Raw genomic sequence first — 24,107 nt, forward strand, 5'->3', positions numbered from 1 at the left:
AGAAAACGAACACAAAAATACATCAATTGCAACCGGCCCGGGTGGCCCGGCATCATAGCCAGCAGCTTCCGGTATGCCCGATCGATAGCGGCTCTTGATTTGACCAGGAAAAAGTCATTTACTGTTATAGCGTGCGTGGTGTCAAGCCCACGCTCTCAGCTCCATATACGTGCGATAGGCCGACAACAACGACAGTATAGAATAAAAAGAAGGAAGAAAAAATCCCCCATTTGCCTCTCATCGAACAAAGAACCGATCACCGAAACCACAATCTGTAGTCCTTTCCGTTCGACTTTTCTTCTTCTGCTACATTCATACATGTACACAAACGCACACACATGCACCTTCTCACTGTCGGGCAGCAAAGTTGGCGTTGATTTTTCGCTTCCGGGATTTGTTTGGGTGCGTTTGCTGGTTCGTGATGCGACTGCAGAACCGGTGCCGTAAGCACTGTACTGTAGTAGGCGACGAGTTTACTAACAAAAGCTACTTCCGCTTTGTTTTCGCTCCTCTGCGCACCGCCATTTTGCTTTGCATTAATACACTATATATTGAGCAAAAAATACAAAAACAAAAATAGAGGAAAAACGCGCAAACGAACGCTTGCGATTGGAATAGAATAGGCAAAAACAAATCGGTTCCGTTTATGGGGACTCGGTTTGTTGCTTAGTGCGCTCCCAGCCATTGCTGTATCGGGTCTGCGGACAAGGAATTGAATCAAATGATTGCTTTCGAGCCCGGAAGCTGCTGCCGCTGTCGGACTCCCTTTTCCACGCGGTCCGGATGCAATAATATCGTGCCGGATATACGTGTATGGTGAGTGTTTGTGTGAAACAAATATCGGGAACGCACTACGAGTGCCATTTAGTGCGCTCTAATTAAGTGGAGATGTAGATGAAACTCTGTTCGGGATTGTTGCAACGGAGTAACACTCTTTTGATTGTGAAAATAGCTTAGTTTTATTATCAAGGGTATGATTTTTCTGTAAATTTATCGTTTTATCGTTATACTAATGTGTCATTTCATGAGCTATTAGTCAAACCTGAATTAGGTAACTTTGCAAGAACAAGAACGATAACTAAATCTATTAACATTTTAACGAGGTTTCGTACACAATTACCTTTATAAAAGTGTGTTTTAAGCTCATTTTAGGCGAGGCTTGTACCCGTCTGATGCCTCAATGATAATAATATTAAACTATTTACATTTGTAAATAAAAGCTCATTCAATACATCTGTTTTTATTCGTAACATAGCTACTTACAGGGTTTCCCACGATTTATTGGTCAGTTCCCAAGATTTTTTGGTGCGTTCCCACGATTTTTTGATCGTATCCCATAGATTTTTGGTTCGTTTCCATAATTTATTGGTATTTTCCGATTGGATATTAATACAATTGGACCAAAACATTCTTTGAACGCATAAAAAAAATATGGGAAACCACCAAAAATTGATGGGAACCAACCAATAAATCGTGTAAAAATCTATATTAAATAAAAATGATCAAGATTGAGTAAAAATTGAAGACTATAATAAGCTTGATCATCAAGCAATCAAGCATAACCTAAGTTACATTTTGATCAAGATAAATATAAAAGATCATTCAACTTCTTCTTCAGCCCTTAAAATATCGACGTAGGATTATTCAAATCTATTTGTGGCCAAAATACTTAGTACACTTAAGACCAGACATATAAAATAGCCAAGTATTTACTTTAGCCAAGTATACAGCCCTATGCTCCTCGTGACTAAAAGTTTAACTTTCCCTTTATTGATTTGATATAAATCACTCAACTGACGAATTTTAAAAGTCACCCAAGCAGATGGGTTTTAAGTGTCTTAACATCAGCTCTTGCCATATGTCGATAGTTAATAATGCATAAGCTAGAATAGTTCTTAATTAGGCTGAGGCCATGTAAGGGTCCGTTCAGATATCATTTTAAATTTTTTATCTGTCTTAATTGAAGGAACCTCTGTTTTCTCTAAATTTATTTATTAACTTATTAAAGGTTTAAAGCTGATCAATTGTTCAGCTCCTATGCTCCTCGTGACTAAAAGTTTAACTTTCCCTTTATTGATTTGATATAAATCACTCAACTGACGAATTTTAAAAGTCACCCAAGCTGATGGGTTTTAAGTGTCTTAACATCAGCTCTTGCCATATGTCGATAGTTAATAATGCATAAGCTAGAATAGTTCTTAATTAGGCTGAGGCCATGTAAGGGTCCGTTCAGATATCATTTTAAATTTTTTATCTGTCTTAATTGAAGGAACCTCTGTTTTCTCTAAATTTATTTATTAACTTATTAAAGGTTTAAAGCTGATCAATTGATAGCTAAAAATATAAAACTAAATCTTCACAAAAAATTAAGAAGATATCTTACAACATTCATGGAGAAAATACCAAAAAAAATATTAAAACCAGCGCCCAAAATACATATAAATAATTTCTTAATTTTACGTTACAAAAGCATTTAATTTTCTCCTAAGCAACAAACAATCTCAAATTCTCCAAAAACCCTACTTGTTGGTGCTCAACGCTCGGTGTCACTCGGTAATTAGGAGACAGTTAAAAGTTTCCCCGCCTCCGGTGTAGTGTGCGTGAGTGTGCTTGCCATGTCGGTAGAGGAATTTATGCTGCAGTTGGAAAATTTGGAAACTTTCCTCCTTCTTCCTGTTGTGTCCTTCTTCCCCTATGTACCGTTTCCCCTCTTCAGAACGGACGGAACGCAAAAGCTTACCAAGTTACCATCAACGTCAGACAGCCAGCCTGCCAGCCAGCCAGCCATCTCGTGGAAATGGCTTTTTGAGTTGAAAGTTATGAAATTTCCACCAACCGTACCCGAGCGTTGGGCCCGGGGCGGGCAAGCTGCAACCGGAATGACGTGGTCCAATTGTTTTAATTTGTTGCTCCGAAAACTCCGAAATGTTGCTCAACGGTTGCTGCTTTCACGAGCAGGGCCTGGTAACGTCTAGTACCGCTGACGCCTCCGCCACAGCACACAAGCTGGAAAACAATTGCAGCAAATGCTTTATTGCTGGCATTCCTTTCATCTTGGTGGATTGTGGGTGTGTGTGTGTGTGTTTTTTTATTCCCGATTTGCTTGCTTCTCGTTTCTTTTTCTCTCGGTTTTGGGGAGGTTTGTTTACTTCCGGTTCACAATACAAAACTTCACTATCCAAGCGCTATCCTACCTCTAACAAGAGGCAGACCATCCAGCCATATTGAACGGGAACGGCTAACCTTTTTGCCACACAGCCACAAATGGAGGAAGGAAGTATAACTAATTCATTTCCTTCCGTTAATCAACCGGAAAAGTTTTCGATCGAATAGCACGCTTTTCAAGGCTGCTTACGTATGCAATGGGGGATGATGGCGGGAGGGCGCAATAGCGCGTCGGAAAAGATCTATAACCAAACCGAACGAGTGTGTGTGTGTGTGAGAGGGAGATGGTGAAGGACCATTGGAGGTATGTGTTGTTGTAATTGATTTTATTAAAAAGTTTCATTCCGATGGCTGCTAACAACCTGGCAAACATGCACAGTGCGCACTAAAGAGGTCCCCCCGTCCCGCTGCGGGACGCTGTGCTGTGCTTAACATAAAATCAATTACATTATTCTTTCATCCAAGTAAGCTATTTTGTGCGAAGCCTTCCGGGCGAACGGGCCGAAATGGGATCGTACGTGTAAGCGCTGGGCACAGTGCTGAGCGTGATTTTAGGTCGGTTTGATTTTCGTTCATATCGAGTGTTGATTAGCTAATATGTACATCGTTGTAGCGGCATTTGGGGCATGTGTAACAATCTTAAGAATTTCAAGTCATAACACACTAAAACTTGTATATCAAAAGCTGATTTAAATCTCATAGCCATTTTACATCTATTTCCTCACTTATAAATGAGTTTCGCTTGAAATAAGTGTAAACAAAACTATTTTTGAAGGGTTTTAAAAAGGGTCGAAGAAGACATTGTTTTTTTATGGGCTATGGGGCAACAAGGCCACCTGATTAAAATAAACGTATTTCTTTGATACTTTGATGATGATTAGACCGGTCTCGTAGTACAGTCGTCAACTCGTACGACTTAACAACATGCCCGTCATGGGTTCAAGCCCCAAATAAGACCGTGCCGCCATACTGACTATCCTGCTATGGGGGGAAATCAATCAGTCACTGAAAGCCAAAAAGCCCGCTAGTGGTACGGGCAGGCCTTGACCGACAACGGTTGTTGAGCCAAAGAAGAAGAATAAGATTTCTTTGATATGTTTACGTGTATGGCCCTAGTGTATATATTTATCCATCTCTTAAGTCACCAATGAACCCTTTTTTTACCACAAACTGTGCCGCAATATGGAAGTTACTGGTCTGTTTTTTTTCGGGGTGGAATCTACTCTTAAATGCACACAATATCACAGCACGCTACAATATATTTTTTTTTACATTTTTGACAGCTCGCGCCTGTGAAATATGGTGACGCGCTTGCCCCAAAGGAGGATGGCTCTTTTACCCCAAAAGTTGTACCTTTTTTCGAATTGTATTTTTCAGTAACAAAAAGAAAGTTTTTTTTTCAACTAACCCCACAAAAACTTTCACGTTTTCTCAGTTTTACGGTGGTATAAATATTTTCTCGATTTATTGTTTCCAAGTTTTTTGAGAGCTTATTTGCTTTGATTCTATAATACAAACTATAAAAACTATAATTTTCTGCTCAACTTTGATGCTCAATATTAAAAAGTTCAAAACAATTTTTATGTACCTTTAAGATCTCGAAAATTTTTACGTCGATTTTTACGACGTCTTTTCTGTGCTAGGGATCCGTTGTTATTGACGTCCAAGAATTTTAATTTATTTTCAAATTTTGTAGACCTGTCCTTTAGTGTACCGAAATGTACTAGTGTCATACGAGACTGCATTACGTCTAATTTTAGGAACTCTTAGTTTATAAGACATTATTTGTAATTGTGTATGTAGGCCATGGAGGCTCGATACCTTATAAAATAAAATAAATAAATAAATAAAAAATGGGAAAAATCGATTGACATAAATGAAATTCGGCACAGTATACCTAGTATTTGAAACGCAACCATCTGTATACACAATTGATCTTTTAACTTAAGTTTTTTTGGAAAAAAATGCTTGCTGGCAATCGTGCCCCAAATCCGCTATTTATCGTTTATGTTTTATTTGCCTTTTTTACTATCATTATTCATTATTTATTACTAACTTCTTTTTAAATTTGCGACTATATAGCACTTTTTGCAGTACTGTCTCTGTTTGTTTCAGTGCAAAATACTATTTATCTCTTTTCTCTTCACAAATTCTATGAGATGTCAGATAATTACAGTAAAACGTCAATTATTCGGACAGCTCGGGATCAGACTCGGGTTGCCAGTTAACCGTTTTCCACGGAAAATGGTTCAAGAAATGTCAAAATAAATATAACAGTTATACAATACATTGGTTAAAAAAATCACTCTAAACCAATCGATTGATTATCAGTAGATTTTATATCAATAAAATTAGGTTTAACAACTGTTCTTGAGCAAATGTAAAGTCTGAAAATATCACTAGACACTAGATAGCCGTGCAAAAAAAATGTTCGCATCGATTGAAGCTATTCCAAATTCCTGTATTATACAAGAAGTATTGTATTTACAGATGATAACAAAAAGCTCGTTATATTCAAAAAAATCTGAAAGCTATAAAGTTATAAAGTGGTCCTTCATGTGAAAATTAAGAAAACATTTCGTAACAAAAAAAACCAGCTCCAATGCTTATTTGTGCACACATTGCTGACCCACACTGTAACATACCCGGGGTAAAATCCACCAAAACAAAGCCCACCGTAACAAGTTAATGCATTATATTCGAAAGCTCGTCTGCTCGCTAGTGCTCTTCATCTACACCCTTTCCCCTCACTTACTCCCCATGAGGGAGTAGTAGGGCGAGCTGCAACAAAGCACGAAACACGGTGTTCCATAACACGATAAATGGTTGGCCAAATTTTAATGGAATATGCAAATTGATTGTTGGAGTAAACTCTTGATTCGACCATTGTTTTTTTTTGTTCTTCTCCCCCTAAAAAGTGAACACCGCTTGGCACCGCTTTTGCTCCCCAGCAAACGGTGAAAGGTCCTCTAACTCCACCAACCGCTGGGTAGGGAATATTGGGAAAAGCCCTTAACAACCCCCGCGAGGAGATGGCTGAGGGCCTGAACGGTGGCCAACGGCGGGATCGAGTTTCTATTGTTTGCACCGAGCGCTTAAATCAAACCCGGTGATTGAGTAAAGCCCCCAAATGGGAAAGCCCATGCGAATTGGTGCTGGCTGCTGATGATGCTGGTGATGGAGAGATGACGATGGTGATGATGATGACGATGGCGGTGTTTGTGGGTTTTTCGCAAATTGCACAAGGTTAACCACAAAACTGGAGCACGTTTTCGAATCCATTTTCCGGGACTACCACCACCACTACTGCTAGAGCTGGCTGCCTGGCTCGTTTGATTTTCGTTTTCAAGCTTATTGTTTTTTTCCATTTGCTGGCGGGTGGGGATGTGATGAAGGGAGATCAGCGGAGAAGGTGTTTATCAAAATGCAAATTTGATACCAGCCAACAATGGTGCTCTAATTGGAAGCTGCCCGAGTTGGAGTGACTTGCACCCTGTCCCCTCACAATGCAGGCTTCCAACGGGGAGGGAAGTGGGTGAGGACTGTTAATCAAAATGTACTTCTCGCCTTCCTTTCTAATGGCGCTGGGCTGAGTTGTCATTGGAGCCTTGTGTATTGATATGAAATGGAATAATTCGACAATTATTTTGTCGTATTTTCGAACGTACAATAGAGAGCTTTCGGTGCAGTACGCACACACACAGGCACATCTCAACAACTCAAAGGAGTTTGCACGACCCTTTGCCAAATCGGTGGTATTGGGGTGGTGTTGCAAATACACCAGTGTTGTTAGCAATTTCTATAATGCATGGCGTAATCTGTTTGACGATAAATTATTCAATTTGTAGCAGCAGCAGCAGCAGCCCTGTCTGCAGATAAGCAGCGATGGGAGAAGGAGAAGAAGTAGATCGACACTGCCGGGCGTCTAGACAAAATAACATTACCTATCGCCTGCGCCTGGGGTAACAGTGCGAGGTGAGGGTTTGAAAAAATCGAAGAAAAGTAAAGCAAAAGTGCAAGCTCAGGCACAGAACCGCAATGGGTCCGGCGGGAAGGAAACGGTTCGCCCGAAAAGTGGCGGAACGTCCTCGGCTATTCTTTCTACTAGACATCAACTCAACCCCAGCGAATCCTTTCCCGGCCACGTGCCAAAGATCAAATAGCAGGGTTTGGGGGTTGGGCCAGGGGGTGCACACAACGCACGAAGGGATCGATCGTAACAATCTTCTTGAAGCTGGAAGAAATGGTAAATTGAACACAAAGCACCAGACACCGCTAAAGGGTAAGCATCCCCCAGCAAAGCAAAGCACACGGGCACCTTTTTGGCGGAGGAGTGTAAAGCATTAATCTGTATGGAAAGGATAACAATCTTACCATCAAGTGAATACAAACATAAGAAGCTTAATATGAAGGTACATGCATGCGTACTGATCGTAGCATCATTGAACCGATACAAAGTGTTTTTGTTTTTGCTCAAGTTCAGCTGATTTGTTGTTAGTGTTCAGTTTTGTTCTCCATTCTGCTTATGTTTTGGTACTAACTTTTCCACTACACGACGTGCTTATCCCACTCAATATGCACGCGCTTGCAAGTACGCTCGCTCGATACTTTTTAAGATAATAATCCATTATCTTGTAGGGTTTGTGTGAAATTTTCTATCATCTTGTGAATTTTCCAAACCTGCGTATCGACGCAAATTGCATATAAGTTTGCATGTGACCATTGAACTGCCTTATATATTGTGATTATCGGAGAATGCTTCAAATATTGCTCGTTGTCGAAACAATCTGGCAACGAGCAGTGCCGTTTAATCCGGAAGGAGAGGGACGGCATGGCTCACTTAATTTAATTAAACTTACTGCTGCAAAGTGAGGTAATTTGGCTCATTCTATTCTATTTGCATACATTGCATACATGTCTGCATACTCGTGTCTGTATATTGGAGCTTTTGAGTCTTTGTTGTCTGTACACACCATACAAAAACAGAAACCTTGATTTTCAGGAGTTGTTCTTCTATTTGAAGGAACGTCCTACGCGGACAAGCCCGGCCTCTATGCAGACTTTCGGTACTTATTTCGTACCACGCAGCCGGATAGTCAAGTCCTTGTTACAAGGGGAGGGCGGTCCATATGAGGCTTGAACTCATGACGCGTGTGTTGTTAAGTCATACGAGTTGACAACTGTATCACGGGACCGCGCCCGTTCACGGATTATTATATGCATTAAAGCTCACTAGAAGCTCTCCCCCATTGAATGGAGCTCGCCTCCTCCACAATGGAGGAGCCGCTATAATGACGAGCTATACGAGATGTACGGCGACCTCACTGTCGTGCAGCGTATCAAGCTCGCCAGGCTCCGGTGGGCTGGCCATGTTGTACGCATGGAAACGGACGACCCAGCCCGTAAAGTCTTTTTAGGCCGTCCTAAAGGACAGAGAAGGTGTGGTAGGCCTAAATTGAGGTGGCAAGATTAAGGCCGGGATAACGGACTGGCAGACGAAGGCGCGAGACCGTGAGCGGTTTCGGACACTCCTGAGGCAGGCCAAGACCGTAAAGCGGTTGTAGCGTCGGATTAGGAAGGAAGGAAGAAGCTCTCCATTTGGGCTCTAAATTGATAACTTTACAGATCCATACAACATGAGGAAACTTACATTTATGTGCTATGAAACCTTGATAAACAATTCCTTATCAATCTTCTTCACCGCCTGAGTCATAGGCGTCATAGACGTGGCTGAAACTAATCGTGAACTAGGAACACATTAAACGAATTCAAATTTATACAAAATATCCTTCGTTTGTTGAGCTTTCTTGCATTTCACAGACGATTAGGGATTTATTTCCTTTAAATCGTTTTGTTATCTTTGCTACTGTGTAACAATTCAGTGCCTTGTAATCATAAATTCAATGGTTGGTAGGCATTTGAAGTGCATTCAACTAGTGCATTCGGAGCTATAGTTCAATTTAACAATTTTAGTCGATAAACGATCTTATAATATTTAAAGACTTTTAAACCCATACAAATCTGACTATAAAGGATGAAACAGCTTGAATGCAATTTAAAAATTACTTGCTTCATAATGTACTCTTCTTCTTCTTTCTTCTTTGGCTCAACAACCGTTGTCGGTCAAGGCCTGCCTTTACCTCTTGTGGGTTTGGCTTTCAGTGACTAATTGATTTCCCCCCATAGCAGGATAGTCAGTCCTACGTATGGCGGCACGGTCTATTTGGGGCTTGAACCCATGACGGGCATGTTGTTAAGTCGTACGAGTTAACGACTGTACTACGAGACCGGCCTAATGTTCATAATGTACAATGACTCTTAATCACGTTGATAATGTTGATTTCTAGTGATTAACACTAGAAAGCTATTCAAAGAGTATGAATTATTTTCATTTAAAAGTCAGTTTTATCAGAGTAAATAAAAACATTAAAATGGAACTTTTAAGTATTGTTTCATTACCACTCCGAGCTTAACTATTCATAACTAGCTGTAATGTAAACGGCTCGACACGTTCCACCTTTCGCTTTATTATTTCGGCTACCAAGGCTACCAGCCTCACCGTATCATCCCACCTGTTCTGTGTGCAACGGTGTTAAATCTACCGCATAATCCCATGCAACATTAAAGCGCATAATTATTTCACCCTACACTGCGCGCTGCATATTCGGTGATCAAATATTAGCATAAGCAAATTAGATATTGCACCGTGTGCAAACGTAATCGTGTTCTTTTGTGAACAAAGACGCCACAACCCGCGCATTGGGTGGATTATTGCGATTTTAGCACAGGTAGGCAGGCAGGTACAAGGCATCGGTATGGGAGCTTCAACAAAAATGCACAGAACAAAGCGAAATGTTAAGCACGCTTGCCTAATAATGGAAACATAAACCTCCCTGCACACACACACATCTTTGAAGGTCGAGCTAAAAATACAATTCCATTATTGCATTTTACGATTGATTGACCGTCAACCGGCTCCGGCTCCGGTTCTGCATGTTCCGTAGACACAGAGCCATCTCAGGCCCTTTCAGTTACAATCTAATTTGCGTTGGAAATTGTGTCGCACACTCTACATTTGCACGTTTTCTCAATTATGCTAATGTGTCGTCTGCTTGGTTGAGTCTCACAGCTCACAATCCCACACGAGGCATCAGTTTTCCGCGAGTTCCTTACCCTCCACCTACGTCGAACAGTCGGTGAAAGTGAGCCACCAGTATCTCAAATAAACACAATTGTTGAGAAAACACACTTACGGAATGAATGTTAGTATTATAATTTAATTGAATTGAATTGCAATAGCTCTCTCCGTACAGGGACTACACTCGGTTTCGTTTCTTTCTACCTTCATCGTAATGATATTGCATGATGAGTTTTCTAAGCTCACATTCGCTTCATTAGCTGCAGTTACACCCACAAATCGCTCGAATGCACACTATCGCTTTGCTGCATACACAAGTGAAGCGAATGTTGCAAAGAGATAGAGAAAAAAGTAATCCCATGCCTCTATTGTTCAATTAGACGGGCTGAGTATTTTTATAGCGTTAAATCGACATTACAGTCGTGTATCGATCAACGTTCAATGGAGTCGTTTTAGAGTGAGCATTGGCACAGTATCGCTAGGTAATCTGATTTTAATAGTGCAATTTGTAGCCTTTTTATGATGATAAAGTGTACACATTTGATTACAGAAAGGAGTATTCCCATTATTGAAAGAGAAAACAAACGATTTTTCGAAGTAAAGTGCTTTCAAATAGGAATTTAATAGCTCATAGGGGAGTTTTAAGTCTATTTTAAAATAGCACAACGTTGTTTGTTTTGAATCAAATTCAAAATATCTCTTAATTGAAGCGTTTTTTTTAAACGTGCTTTTGATATCAAATTATAAAAATAAATAATATGCTTTTATAAAAAATAAATGCAAATATAATTGTATATTTGCTAAACTGTTCCTTTAAAGGGCCCAAGCAGGTTTATTATATTGAGTTCAACATTCGAGAAAGTTCAGACTTACGTTATTTTCTTCATTTCTATTCGAATCAAGTCGAACACGTAAATGTAACCATTTCCAAAGTGGTCCTAAGTGGCACAAGTCCCTTAAAAGACGTTTAAATTGTTCAAGCTCATAGTCTTATATGACGCCTATACGACTCCCGTTAGTAAATGGTAAACAAATGGAGTGTTATTAAAATAGCAAAAACGCTGCTGGCGTCATCTGTAGTGACATTGGGAAACTCGTTCTTACGTTGCAGAATGATTTTTCAATTAAATGCTGAAAAAAACAGAACAAATCTTTACAAAATTATGCATATTGTATTTAGTAAAAATTACTTCAAACCCTTGAAAGCAGTAATCAATACAGCCCAGATGAAACAAAATTAAAAAAAAAAAAACATTTTTGTATTACATGATGTCTGTCGGGAATATCTTATCAAATATGAAATTTAAAATGAATTGCATTTTTTCGAACAATATTTAATGACAGATAAAATAATACAAAAAAACGCTTGAAAACATGCCATAGCCACATTCACCGAAGATGATGATTTGAGGTACTAAGTGAAGGCAATCCAAAACAAATCTGGAAAACTTTACAAACGATCAAAACGCTTCACATCAAAGGGAAGCCACATCCACGCACTGTATGCAAATAGTAAGCCTTATAAACAGAGTGTCTATTGCGACTGTTGCTTTTATGGAAGCCAAAAAAAAAAGACCCCGAAAACGATCTCATTCATGTTAAACTCTTCCTGAAAGTGACAAATTTGGACTGTAGCACATGATCCACAATTCAATCTTGTCCGATTGAAATACACAATCCACCGCTTCAAACTAGCAAAAAAAAACCTTGATAAATTAAATCTGCAATCAATTTCGAACCAAAAAAAAAACACCCGGCCGGCAAAAATATTGACACCTGATGCAGGTGTATTGCTTGGCTGAACCAGAACCCAGCCCGGACACGAACACGACGGTGCTCCTAAAAAAGGTACACGGATACACCGAAACGGGGAAAACGGCAAAAACAAAACATGACACAATCGAGAAGAGAAATGGAATCCCATCACATCCACACGGCAGCAAATTGATAACGAATGCCCGAGTGTGTCTGCAGCTGGCAGCCACCAACCGGTTCAAATATCGTTCGTACGCCAACCGTTTCCATTTCCGGCCGTAATAAGCGTTCCCTGCGTCGGGGAAAAAGGGGCGGGGAGGGGGGGGGAAAGCCGACCGACCTGGCAACTGCACTGTACCGCACACTACTGTGCACCAGTGCCCTCCCGGAGCAGATCAGGAGCGTCTGTCGTCTGTCGGGATTAATAGTTGCACAATTAAATCCCCATTTGTCATTTCAACGGAAACGCTTCTGCCCTGTGAGCCCTGTGAGCATCGCATTCGGGTGCTCACGGGTGTGTTCGGTTTTGCTGGCAGCAATTAGAGCGCCTGGCAGCGCTAGCATCCGCCACGGAACGCGCGTACAAACCGACCTAGAGGCGGAGGTGGATTAAAATATATCCCCTTCCCTCGGCGTCCACGGTGTCTGCGAGCGACATCATTATTTATTTGGCTTAAAGTGACTTTCCCACCGGTAATGTAGTGAATTTTTCAAACCATGTTTACCTCTCGCAAGCCATAGCTTGTTCTTTTATTTCTAACTACACCAACGCAAAGAGCCTAATGTTTGCAAAGATACTCTTGTGACACAGTCGGGTGTTTCGAAGAAAGTCCTTTAACGGGAGGTCCACAAGCGCAAACAAATGAAGTATTGGGTGATGGGCAGCGTCACAAACAAAACCATATCATCTGTAGAATTCCTTCTAAAATTAGCAAACCCTGAAATGATGGTTCTTATGCTTTGCTTCTACTGCTACTGTTACTGTTACTGGACAAATGATTGATGGAACTGTTTGACAGCCAGCATGTGCAGATGTTTGAGCGAATAGAAGGCAAATCAAGGGAAGAATGAAAAAGAAATCCATCCTGTCTGTCCTGCTAAGTTGGTTATTTCTTTAAGGAAATGTTGGTGATCATATGCTCCTTTAGGGTGGGATCGAGAGTTGATTTTGGTTGTATGTAATGAACCCTGGTGAATCGTGGTAAATGTTCAATTTAATTGATATAAACGTTAATTTAATTATTATGAGGTGTTTTAGTGGATATTTAGACGCTTAAGGTGTAACAATTATACAATACATAAAACGTGAAAATATAGTAACCTTAACCGTACGATTAGCTGCAAATAGTACGCTATGAGGAGTATCATCACTATAAATCGAGATATGTATATGGATGTCTGTGCATGCATAGATATGAGAAGAATAAGATCCTACATTATGCAAGGTCAAGGTAAAAATACTAAAGATTAACAGGCAATGTCCCTGTGAGTATGTTGTAGAGCCAAGTTGCAGGAACAGTATTACCTTAGGCTTTTAGGAAGTTTATGTTCAATTTTGATGATTGATGATCCCAAAAATCTTAGGAACTTCTATATTGTTTTCGAATAGATCAATTTTTAAACAGAAATAATATCCTATTGAAGGTTAACTAATTGATTTTTCCACATCTCATCGTTCACTAAATTAATTGGAAGGTTCATTAAGTTTAGATCATCGGAGACTACCTCGCTTAACACTCGATGTGTTGAGTATTGTTACAGATGGTCGTCTTTTAGAGGCTTCAATCCTAAAGCATGAGAATGAAGACAACAGTAGTTTCTATCTTGAATTGAAGATGCACTAGAATTTATCTTTGAAATGGTATTTAAATCAAACAAGAATCAAGATGTACTGATTCAAGAAATGTATTATTGGAATTGGCGACATGCAAGACGACTGTTAACATGCTCATGCCAATAAGATAACGATGATACAATCCCCGTAATAATCTGTTATCAATCCTACTTCAATGAACTGAATTACATCAATATCAGGATAATAGCTAAGCTTGTCTACGCAGCAGCGGGTTTACAGTGTCGGGGGCCCTAAGCATTAAGAAGTGTTGAGGCCCCTTTGTACATGATTACTGGGGGGTACTCGGCATCTGTTTTTGGTAATGTAACATTTCAACTTAAATTTGGTTGCTGCCGGGGGGGGGGGGGGGGTGCTTACGGTTCGTCTAGCGCGGGGCCCCAACGTCCATCACCCACGGGGCCCTCCTTGCTAATACAGTACCATATTCTATCAACTGTTATGGATAATGGACTAAAGATTCCCGGGGCCCCCCGCAATTGCTTACTTTGCTTACCGTTAAATACGCCACTGTGTGTACGTGAAGACGCTATGGAACGGATTCCAACCACGCCTCTATTATTTAAGTCACTGGACCATTACATTACACAAGACTTAATACAGGGGTTGAATATCCAAGGTGTGGTTTAAAAGATATAATTAAATCGACTTATATTCTGAAATTACATATTCGTCTTAATTACCCAAAACAATGTGCGTCCTAAGACAAATATAATACACACAAAATTCTGTTTTTCTTGTTGCAATTTACTTCTTAAATTTAACAAAGAAATGCATCATGTTATCACTGTCAAAAACAAAACTTAAAAAAATAATTTAATCTTTCCAATAAACCTCCCACAGCATCATTAACAATCAATTTCCCAAAAAAGATTCCTTTCATCTGTGCACAATCCACCGCAAAACACCTGATTTTTCTTCTCCCCGTTCAACCCCAATTGGCAGCCATAGAACCTTTCGAGCCGGGGCTAGCCTTTTCACTGGCGTGCTTTATCATCATTTATTTCCCCCTGTTTTTTGTTCTTGCGTGGCCCGTCGCCATTGGATCGCAAGTGGAAAGGAAACGGAACGCACCGAACGTGCAAAGCAGCAATGCGTGGGAGCATAAATCGATCCGGTGATAGCGCGAAGTAATTAATTTCTGGATAATTTATGATCTGCATTATCATCCACGAACCCTCCCTTCCCGCGACTGCGAGATTCATCGCACGAGGATTTTTAAATGATGAAACCAAAAACTCCAAAACCAAACCCCCTCGCCCGATGATAAATCCGGTTGCGTGCTCGGACCGACCGACCGAACAACACCGATCGTACACGACTCTTAATCTTCAAATGTACATAAATTTTAATCCAATCCATCATTCAAAAACCGAACGGATCGGAACAGAATCGAAGGGCAGGTGACGCGGGGGGAGGGGGAGGGGATAATCTTCTTCCACCCTCGTCCCTGGGTAGGGGAAGTGCCTTGGCAAGGGGAAGTTGATGAAATATGGACTGCACATCATGCTGCACGAAATGGTACGGGAGAACGCATATCGCGTCGCCGAATACGGCCACTTTCGGAAACGGAGGAAGAAGCAGTGGAAGAAGTGGTCCGGAAAAAGTTAAACCCTCCGGGTAGGAAAAGGATTTAAGAATCGGTCGGTAAAAAATAGTGTGCCGTTTCCTGAAATTCATATTCATAAGCTAATCATAATAAATAAAATCCAAACAAAACCGAACAGTGCAATATGAGCAAAGGGATAGCAATTTGCTCGAGGCAAGGATAGGGGGTTGCCTTTGACGAGGGTTCAGGGTGGTGTGGGACAGTGGTGAGGTTACGTGGCCACTTCGCATGTGGAGGGGGTGGTGGAATCGCGCAAAGGATTCACCGACAGGATTAAATTTCGTCCAACAAACTCAAACATGCTCTTCCTTTCCTCACTCTTTGTGGCAGTGAGCTGCATTCCCAAAGCGCTCGGGTGGGTTTAATTTTGTCTTTCCGAAATGGACGTACGTGAATGCGTGTGTGAGTAGGTGTGTGTGTCTGTGTTAGGAGTGATTTTTGGCCAACCGGTTGGTTTATAGCTCATATGTTTTAAAGGACGAAGGGTGATTACTTTCGGCGCATATGTTTGGCAACACGCATGATGTTGTATCGAGTGTCTCGAGTGAGTTTCGAGTGGGATAAGCGAACGATGTTTGTTGCGTTTTGTAGTAAACCAATATTCTTTCACTGTTTACCTAATCTGCTTTGCCAATGGATGAACAATAAACAAAAGTTGAATTTTTACATCAAAACAAGATTTTAAGGGAGGATACTTGGGTTCACAAAGAATACTAATATGTAACATGTTAACTAACAAGTTCATGATTCAACACATTTCTAGCCATTCGTTTTAGAATTCGTGCAAAGAGAGTTATTATAACAAAAAAAAATCCATCAAACAGCCAAGTTGCCATAAAATATTGAATGTTACTTGTTTGGTGCTTTCAAGACGAAGTCGTGAGGCCCGTGATTGATTGAACATTGTTCATATTGAGGGGAACAATAATATGGATACAAACCATTCCGCAAGATTCATTGTGTAGTATCTTTTGTACAAACTTTAATTAAAATCCACAGATATTTAGAACAGCTGTGATTGATATTGTCAAATACAGAATAAATTGCGTTTTTTAGTATTTTTTTATGCTGCCTAAAAACCAAAAATAATCTGATTTGTTGCAGGAATTACATGAAATCAACTACTAAATAAAACACTTACATAATAAAACTAATAAATATAATCAAAACTTTCCATTTTTATCCATTGTATTTTGGCAGAGAACGAGGCAAAGACCAAACTGATGGTGGCAACATCAGCGGGGCTACCAATAAATAATCAGAATCTACGTAGGCGTGACGTGCAGGTAGGTGAACGCACTTTAAAAGTCGTCCCACAATTCATCTTGGGTCAAAGGTCAGCAAGGACAATAGCATGGAAGCTGAGTTGCCAACTGGTCATTCTACAGCCTGAAAAAGCAGTTCACCTCAAAGAACCTGTCGCGATGAACGAAGCTGGGACTATATAGTACCTATAAAGTACCAGTACTCACATACGCCTCTGAGACATGGACACTGTCCATATTTGACGAAACCCTCTTAGCCGCGTTAGAGAGGAAGATGCTCAGAAAGATACTTGGCTCCGTATGTGTGGAAGGACAATGTGGAAGGAGCCGCTATAATGACGAGCTATACGAGCTGTACGGCGACCTCACTGTCGTGCAGCTTATCAAACTCGCCAGGCTCCGGTGGGCTGGTCATGTTGTACGCATGGAAACGGACGACCTAGCCCGTAAAGTCTTTTTAGGCCGTCCACAAGGACAGAGGAGGCCGGGATAACGGACTGGCAGACGAAGGCGCGAGACCGTGAGTGGTTTCGGACACTCCTGAGGTAGGCCAAGACTGCACAGCGGTTGTAGCGCCGGATAAGTAAATAAGTAAGTATTTTGGCAGAAAATGTGATATTCGCCTTATGCGGGTATTCCAGTTTCCAGCCGGACTCATGCCCCACCAAGAAGGTGTTTGACAGCGATCCCCAGTTCGGCATAAGGCGCAGGGGAGCACAGCGAACTCAATGGCTGGATCTGGTGAGAGAGAGACCTGTCGGAGATCGTGTGTCTAGATGGATGGAAGGCTGCAGCCAGGGACCGATCATCCTGGAGAACGATTGTTGACCGGGCCATGTCACACTGACGTGCTCTATCGTGAGCAGGCCAACATGGGAGAGAGAGAGAGTGAGAGAGAGAGATAGAGAGAGAGAGAGATAGAGAGAGAGAGAGAGAGAGTATTCCAGTTTAGTGGATGCCTCGGGAACAAACTGTATAACAAAGTGGGATTTTGCGTTCAATAATTTTGCAACCATGAATTGTGCGACCAAGACACTCGCGTCCAAGCATTTTGCGACCAAGGATTTGCGACACCGATCAATTCTTACAAGGGCTTCCTGAACTGCTCTTACGGGTCCCCGATGCCCTAAATCCGCCACTGGTAGGTCGTAACGATACAGGGTTTTTCAGAAGTTCTCATAATTTTGGGACACTCTCTCTTTCACGGAGAGAATTGGACTCTGAACTGGCACAGTTGGAATTCGATAAGAATTTACAATATGCCTGTTGAAAAAGGGATGCCGTAGAGTCCAATTCCCGTTCTTTAAAGTTCAACTTCGGCAAGCAAGAGTTAAGAATGTGTCCCAAAATTATAAGAACCCCTGAAAACTCCTGTAAAGCCGAAACAAAAAAAAACATGAACATGGAGATTTGTTTAAAAACTCAATGCAAACTCCAAGTTTTTCTATTGAAAATTCAGGCAAATCTCCTACAACAGCACCCTATGGCAATCGGGACACTCAGGGAAACAAACACTTAAAGCAAGTACATCTATCGGATTATAGAAATGTTTTGACAGACCACTTCAGCAAACCGCGAACCAAGTCGCGTGCCACCGAGTGGCTCATTAAACCATCACTCAACGCGGACGGGGTGCGACATGAAACACGAAACGCAAATACACAAACAAAATTTAAAACTCACCGTCCACAAGACTGGAACGAAGCCAAACACACGGTACAACCTGTTCGATCAATAATCTTCAGTCGCCCTGTCAAGCGACTCTATTCCAACGCGAACAGTACACAAAAAATGGCCACCGTTTTTGCTTTAATCTTTCCCTGCCATCTTATATCCTGCTCCGGGTGGTCTCCGGGAATGAATGTTTCGAGGAATGTTTCATTCATCATGGCAGAGGCCGGGAAGAGGCCGGACTTAGTTTGCAGGATACAAATCTGACGCGTTCCCGCGTGGCCGCCTCCCGGCCCGGACGGACAGCTCCGACAGCCCCGGGAAGTTTAATTGAAAATGCAAAACTCATTACGCGTTGATAATGGTGGTCACGTGTCGTGCGCGGTAGGTTTTGGCGGCTTTAAAGCGCACAGCGGAACGAAGTTCCTGTCGGGCTCTGGGTGTACACTGCCTGCCGACCGAGTGACGAGGTTCTTTGACGCAGCCGTCCACGTGTTGTGTTGGGCTGTTTGGAGGCTTTCGTTTATGTGGGCGTTGCGGAGAGGTATTTAACGAGCGGAAGGAAAAGATTGATGCAGCGGGATGTATTTAAAATATGAACCTTTAAAAGGTGGTTTTGGAGGGACGAAAATGTGCAGTGAATGTAAGGGACAGTAGAAGGTTCTCAATAGAAAGGCAGAAATTGATGAAAAAAAGTTAAAGTCTATTTATGCTATACATTTTTGGAAACGACTGAACTGAATGTCTTGCTAAACATGTTGAAAGCATCATCTTTTCGAATTATTTCTTTCAAAATGTTGTCTATTTTTCGTTCAACCATAAACACGTTGGTAAATTTAATGAATGGCACCATCGTCTCATAACAACCTCACTCGGCGAGCAATAAATGTTTCCCCAGAGATCGATTTGATGCATATGCCGTTACGAGTTGGAACTGGTGCAACGGTCAGTGATGCTTGAAAAGTCAAGTATGCAGATGAATAAATGAAATGAAAAACGTTCAGAGGGTTATGTTGAGCAGAGTTTTCCCTATTTTGTAAAGGTAGAGTGTATTGCAAAGGAAATTTAAGTCTTTTAAAACAAACGTTTAATACATTTTAAATTATATTATCTCTGTGTCTCTTTGGTAAACATTTATGTTTAACCTTTCGATGATTTTTATCAACTTTATTATTCAATTTGTGTATTTCATATGATTTTTATTGATTTAATTAACTTAACAGTTTTGTAATAAATACTTCAAATTGTTTCTTATCAAATCTTCTCACTGATTTACTGTTTTTACTATAACATCATTACTTATCGATAGGCAATGGCCATTCATAGTTAGTTTATTAATTTTATCCGTTTCCTCAAAGTTAGTAATGAAAAGCATATTTTCTGCTCAAAGAATTGATTTAATTATTTAAACTGTTATTGCTGAGTGACATTGAGCTAAATTCTAAAAATAAAAAAAATCTTTACTCTGTCAATAAACGAACACTAGTAAAATGCTAATATGTAAAAAACCCATCGCTTTATCAATCTCATAACAACGAAATAATTGCATAAAACTCCTTTTCAAGAAAGTGATATTTAAAATCAGTTCAAATGAAAACACAATCTTCTAATAAAACACCACCAGAGAATGTATAATATGCTTCGTGGTTAAATAAATACAACCATAATCTCCAGCCAACAGCTCAACGGGCTGCTTTAAAGAGAATTGTAGGCAATCTGCAAACCTAAGGCAGAAAATGTGTAGCGAAGTAAACATTACCATGCCCGAAAAACGCAAAACCTCCCAAAAATCACAGGTAAAAATGAAAAACAGAGGCAACCGGGACAGCAATACAATCCACCCCCTAAAGTACATGATTTATTTGTGCTATTAAACTTATCTTTACCACCGATTGTGCGTGGCGATGGTCCACCACGCCTTGACGCTCTCGGGGGGACGTCCTTTTTGGCGCAGGCATTTTACACTCTGTTCACTTTCACTTAGGACGGCACCATTCCATTCGCCGTCTTGGAATGGTTTAGCGATTTTATTGCTCTTTTTAAAACGAGCTTTTCTTTCACGTTTGAACGACCCAAAACCAAGCACAACAAACTCATCGTTAGTCTTGGGTCTGTGTGCGTACGTACGTACGTACGTTGGTTGGTTTGTAGAGAGAAACAAAATAAATTTCAACTAATTACGAATGCAAACAACAATGGCTACATCTCTAGAGCGGTCGTCTTCGCGCTGTCTTCGGTAGGATTTAGCCCGTCCAAGGGTGTAGGTTTGTGACGCCCTCGGGGACGAACGCAGCACGGCACTGTTGATGAAGGATCTCCGCCAACACTTCACAGCAAATACGCACACGCACAGAGTAGCAGGGAAACTTTCTTGGTGTAGAAAATGATGAAAAATTACCATCATAAAAGTGGAAACCTGGCTTCACGAGAAGAAGTTAGATGGGACGGAGTGGGTTGTGGGTTTGTTTTGTGCAAGGAGAAGATCTTGTGAAATGAAGGTAGGCATATTTTTTTACCACATCACAAAATGCACCATGAAACAGCTTCTTGAAAGATGCTTTTGGGAAATCATCTGATACATTATGCAGCTATAAGTGGCTTGCCTATTTGCGGCGAAGGAGAATGTGTTTTTGCGACTAATAATATAGACGCAAGCAAACAGAACCATGTTGCAGTAAGCCTTTCATTACGACTTTGCTGTGAATTTGCTATTAATTTGAGAACTGCGAGCGCGCTCTAAAGGTTATACGCTTGCTAATAAGAAGTTTTGCCTCGACTAGACGGGTCTAGATAGGCAGCTTTTGCAACAGAGATGAGATATACTCTGCAATGGCTATACTATAATGGGTAATTGTATTATATTTAGATTAATATAATTGAGGATATCATGATCAATATTGGCATTTTAACGGAATAAAAGTGCAAAACATACACACAAAACAGTTTAACATCGAATATGATAGGATTTTGAATTAGTTTACTGCTGGAATTTTAATTCGGGGTTGGTCTGGTTAACTAGCTCTGTTCTAAGGTCATAGGTTATCATCGATTCATAAGAAATCATTGATTATTGCGAACCGACTTTAATACTAGGTTTATGGAACCCGCCAATATGACGGAATTTAAACTTTGAAGTAAAATACCAAAAATACCTTTTGTTTAATCTCGATTCTATGGACACATTTTTATGGAAAACAAACCTTGTTAAACGATTCATAACTTTAATAAAATTGCTTTTTTAATGATGTTATATTTATACCAATTTATATCCATCAGTCAAATTGAAGGGTGATCATAGAGATAGGTAAATGAGAGACGCCCGTAAGCCTAGTGTTAAAGAATAGTAGCTATATTCCATTTGTGTCATGATTTAGCATTTGGCTATCCAATGCCATTTTATGTAAGGACTTATTAATCTTAATCACATTGACGCATACCATTCTAATGGCTATGGTAGAATTTAACACTTCATCGAGGAATCCACGTGGACGTCAATTTAATTCCGTCCATCGTCACAATCAGTCGTTTTAACCAGTCTGGTCCTACATCAGCTATGTAGCGGACTTTCGTCAATAATTACGACTCATTTGATTGTATGACAGATATTTTTAGGGTTACTCAAGACTCAGGATACAACTTATGTAAAATCCATATTTTTACTATCCAATATTTTTGAAACTTGTGCACTAGATTTCCACCCTCCATTTAGGTACATTACATATTCAGTCTGTAAGTATTACTTAAAGTACATGTAAGTACCTGAAGATTAATATCTAATATTTTATTCATTTACAGTGCACATCAAACAATTCTTCTTTCACATGTTAGTCTATGTACGATACCTAGACCATTCCGCCGAAAAGACAGTTAATGGCAAATCTTTCCGCAAATCGGACTACCAAGTTCTCATAACTCAGTTTATACGATATACAATATGAATGATCGTATAAATTATAATCCATCATATATTATTTAGAAATTGTAAGTTTTGTTATGCCAAACAAGAAGAAGAAGAAGAAGAATAAGAATAAGAAGAAGAAGAAGAAGAAGAAGAAGAAGAAGAAGAAGAAGAAGAAGAAGAAGAAGAAGAAGAAGAAGAAGAAGAAGAAGAAAAAGAAGAAGAAGAAGAAGAAGAAGAAGAAGAAGATTACCATTTGATATGATTATTGGATATAATATGATTACCATAATCTTGAGTAGTGGTGGGAGCTCGGAATCGGACCTACCCGATTCCAATTCCGTGTTCGGAATCAATTCCGGAGCCGATTCCGATGCTGGAATCGATTCCGATTCCGGAGCCGATTCCGGAGCCGATTCCGGAGCCGATTCCGGAGCCGATTCCGGAGCCGATTCCGGAGCCGATTCCGGAGCCGATTCCGGAGCCGATTCCGGAGCCGATTCCGGAGTCGATTCCGGAGCCGATTCCGGAGCCGATTCCGGAGCCGATTCCAGAGTTGGCTCCGAAGCCGATTCCGGAGTTGGCTCCGGAGCCGATTCCGGAGTTGACTCCGGAGCCGATTCCGGAGTTGACTCCGGAGCCGATTCCGGAGTTACCTCCGGAGCGAAATCAGTCCGGGAATCTCCATGAGAGTGGATCTTTTACAAGTAAATTTGGATTTTTGCGGTTATCAATACGTAGTATGATTGGACCCAAACGCCTATTTTTATGGCGATGCTGAAACTGACTCCGTTTGGTAGCCGATTCTAATTTATGAACCATTTCCGATTCGAGAGCCGACTTCGATTCCGGAACCGATTCCGGAGTCAACTCCGGAACCGATTCCGATTCCGGAGACGATTCCGGAACCGATTCCGATTCCGGAGCCGATTCCGGAATCAATCCTGGAGCCGATTCCGATTGTGGAGTCGATTCCGGAACCAATCCCGGAGTCGATTCCGATACCGGAGCTGATTCCGGAATCGATTCCGGAAACTGATTCCGGACCTACTATCCGGAATCGATTCCAGAAAACTGCGGAGCTAGCCGGAATCGATTCCGACAAAAACTTCATTTTTCCCATCACTAATCTTGAGACAGGATTGGCTTCAGCTCATGCTTCATAAGGATCCATAAACACCCATCATGTAAATTACACAACGCAAGTGAAAATCACCCAAAAAAATGGCATCTACAACAGAACTGCATAAACCCATTACAAATAAAACATTTGAAAATTGTATCCTTTCCAGCTGCATAAATCATCCCGCAGCTCCCCGTACACCTAGCTTTGAGCGAACAATGTTCCTTGAGCTCCTACTTTAGCATTCCATCATAACTTTTGCATGCCCTTTCTGTGATGCACCCACTTAGCTGCAGCTCATCACCCCTCGCCCGAAAATCCTTCTGACCCGTTGCACACCAACGACCAAGTGGCCAACTTTTTTCCTTCTCTATCAAAACCCGACTCATCCGCACCATTCACAACTCGCGCAGGTCGCAATCGTGTAGACCACCGGTGGGACTTAATTAATACTTCACTAAATTATATCGCACTGTGACAAATTAATGGAAACGATAAATTTTCTGACTTTCACGCGAGCCTTACCATTGCGCCGCCGTGTGGCAGCCGCCGTTTCCTTCCTCTTTGTTGTGTTCCTCACCCTCGCCACGTCCCTTTGCCATCGATTCAGGGGTGCAAGATTTATATGCAT

Source organism: Anopheles coluzzii, chromosome 3 (genome assembly GCF_943734685.1).
Source record: "Anopheles coluzzii chromosome 3, AcolN3, whole genome shotgun sequence".
Classification (NCBI taxonomy): domain Eukaryota; kingdom Metazoa; phylum Arthropoda; class Insecta; order Diptera; family Culicidae; genus Anopheles; species Anopheles coluzzii.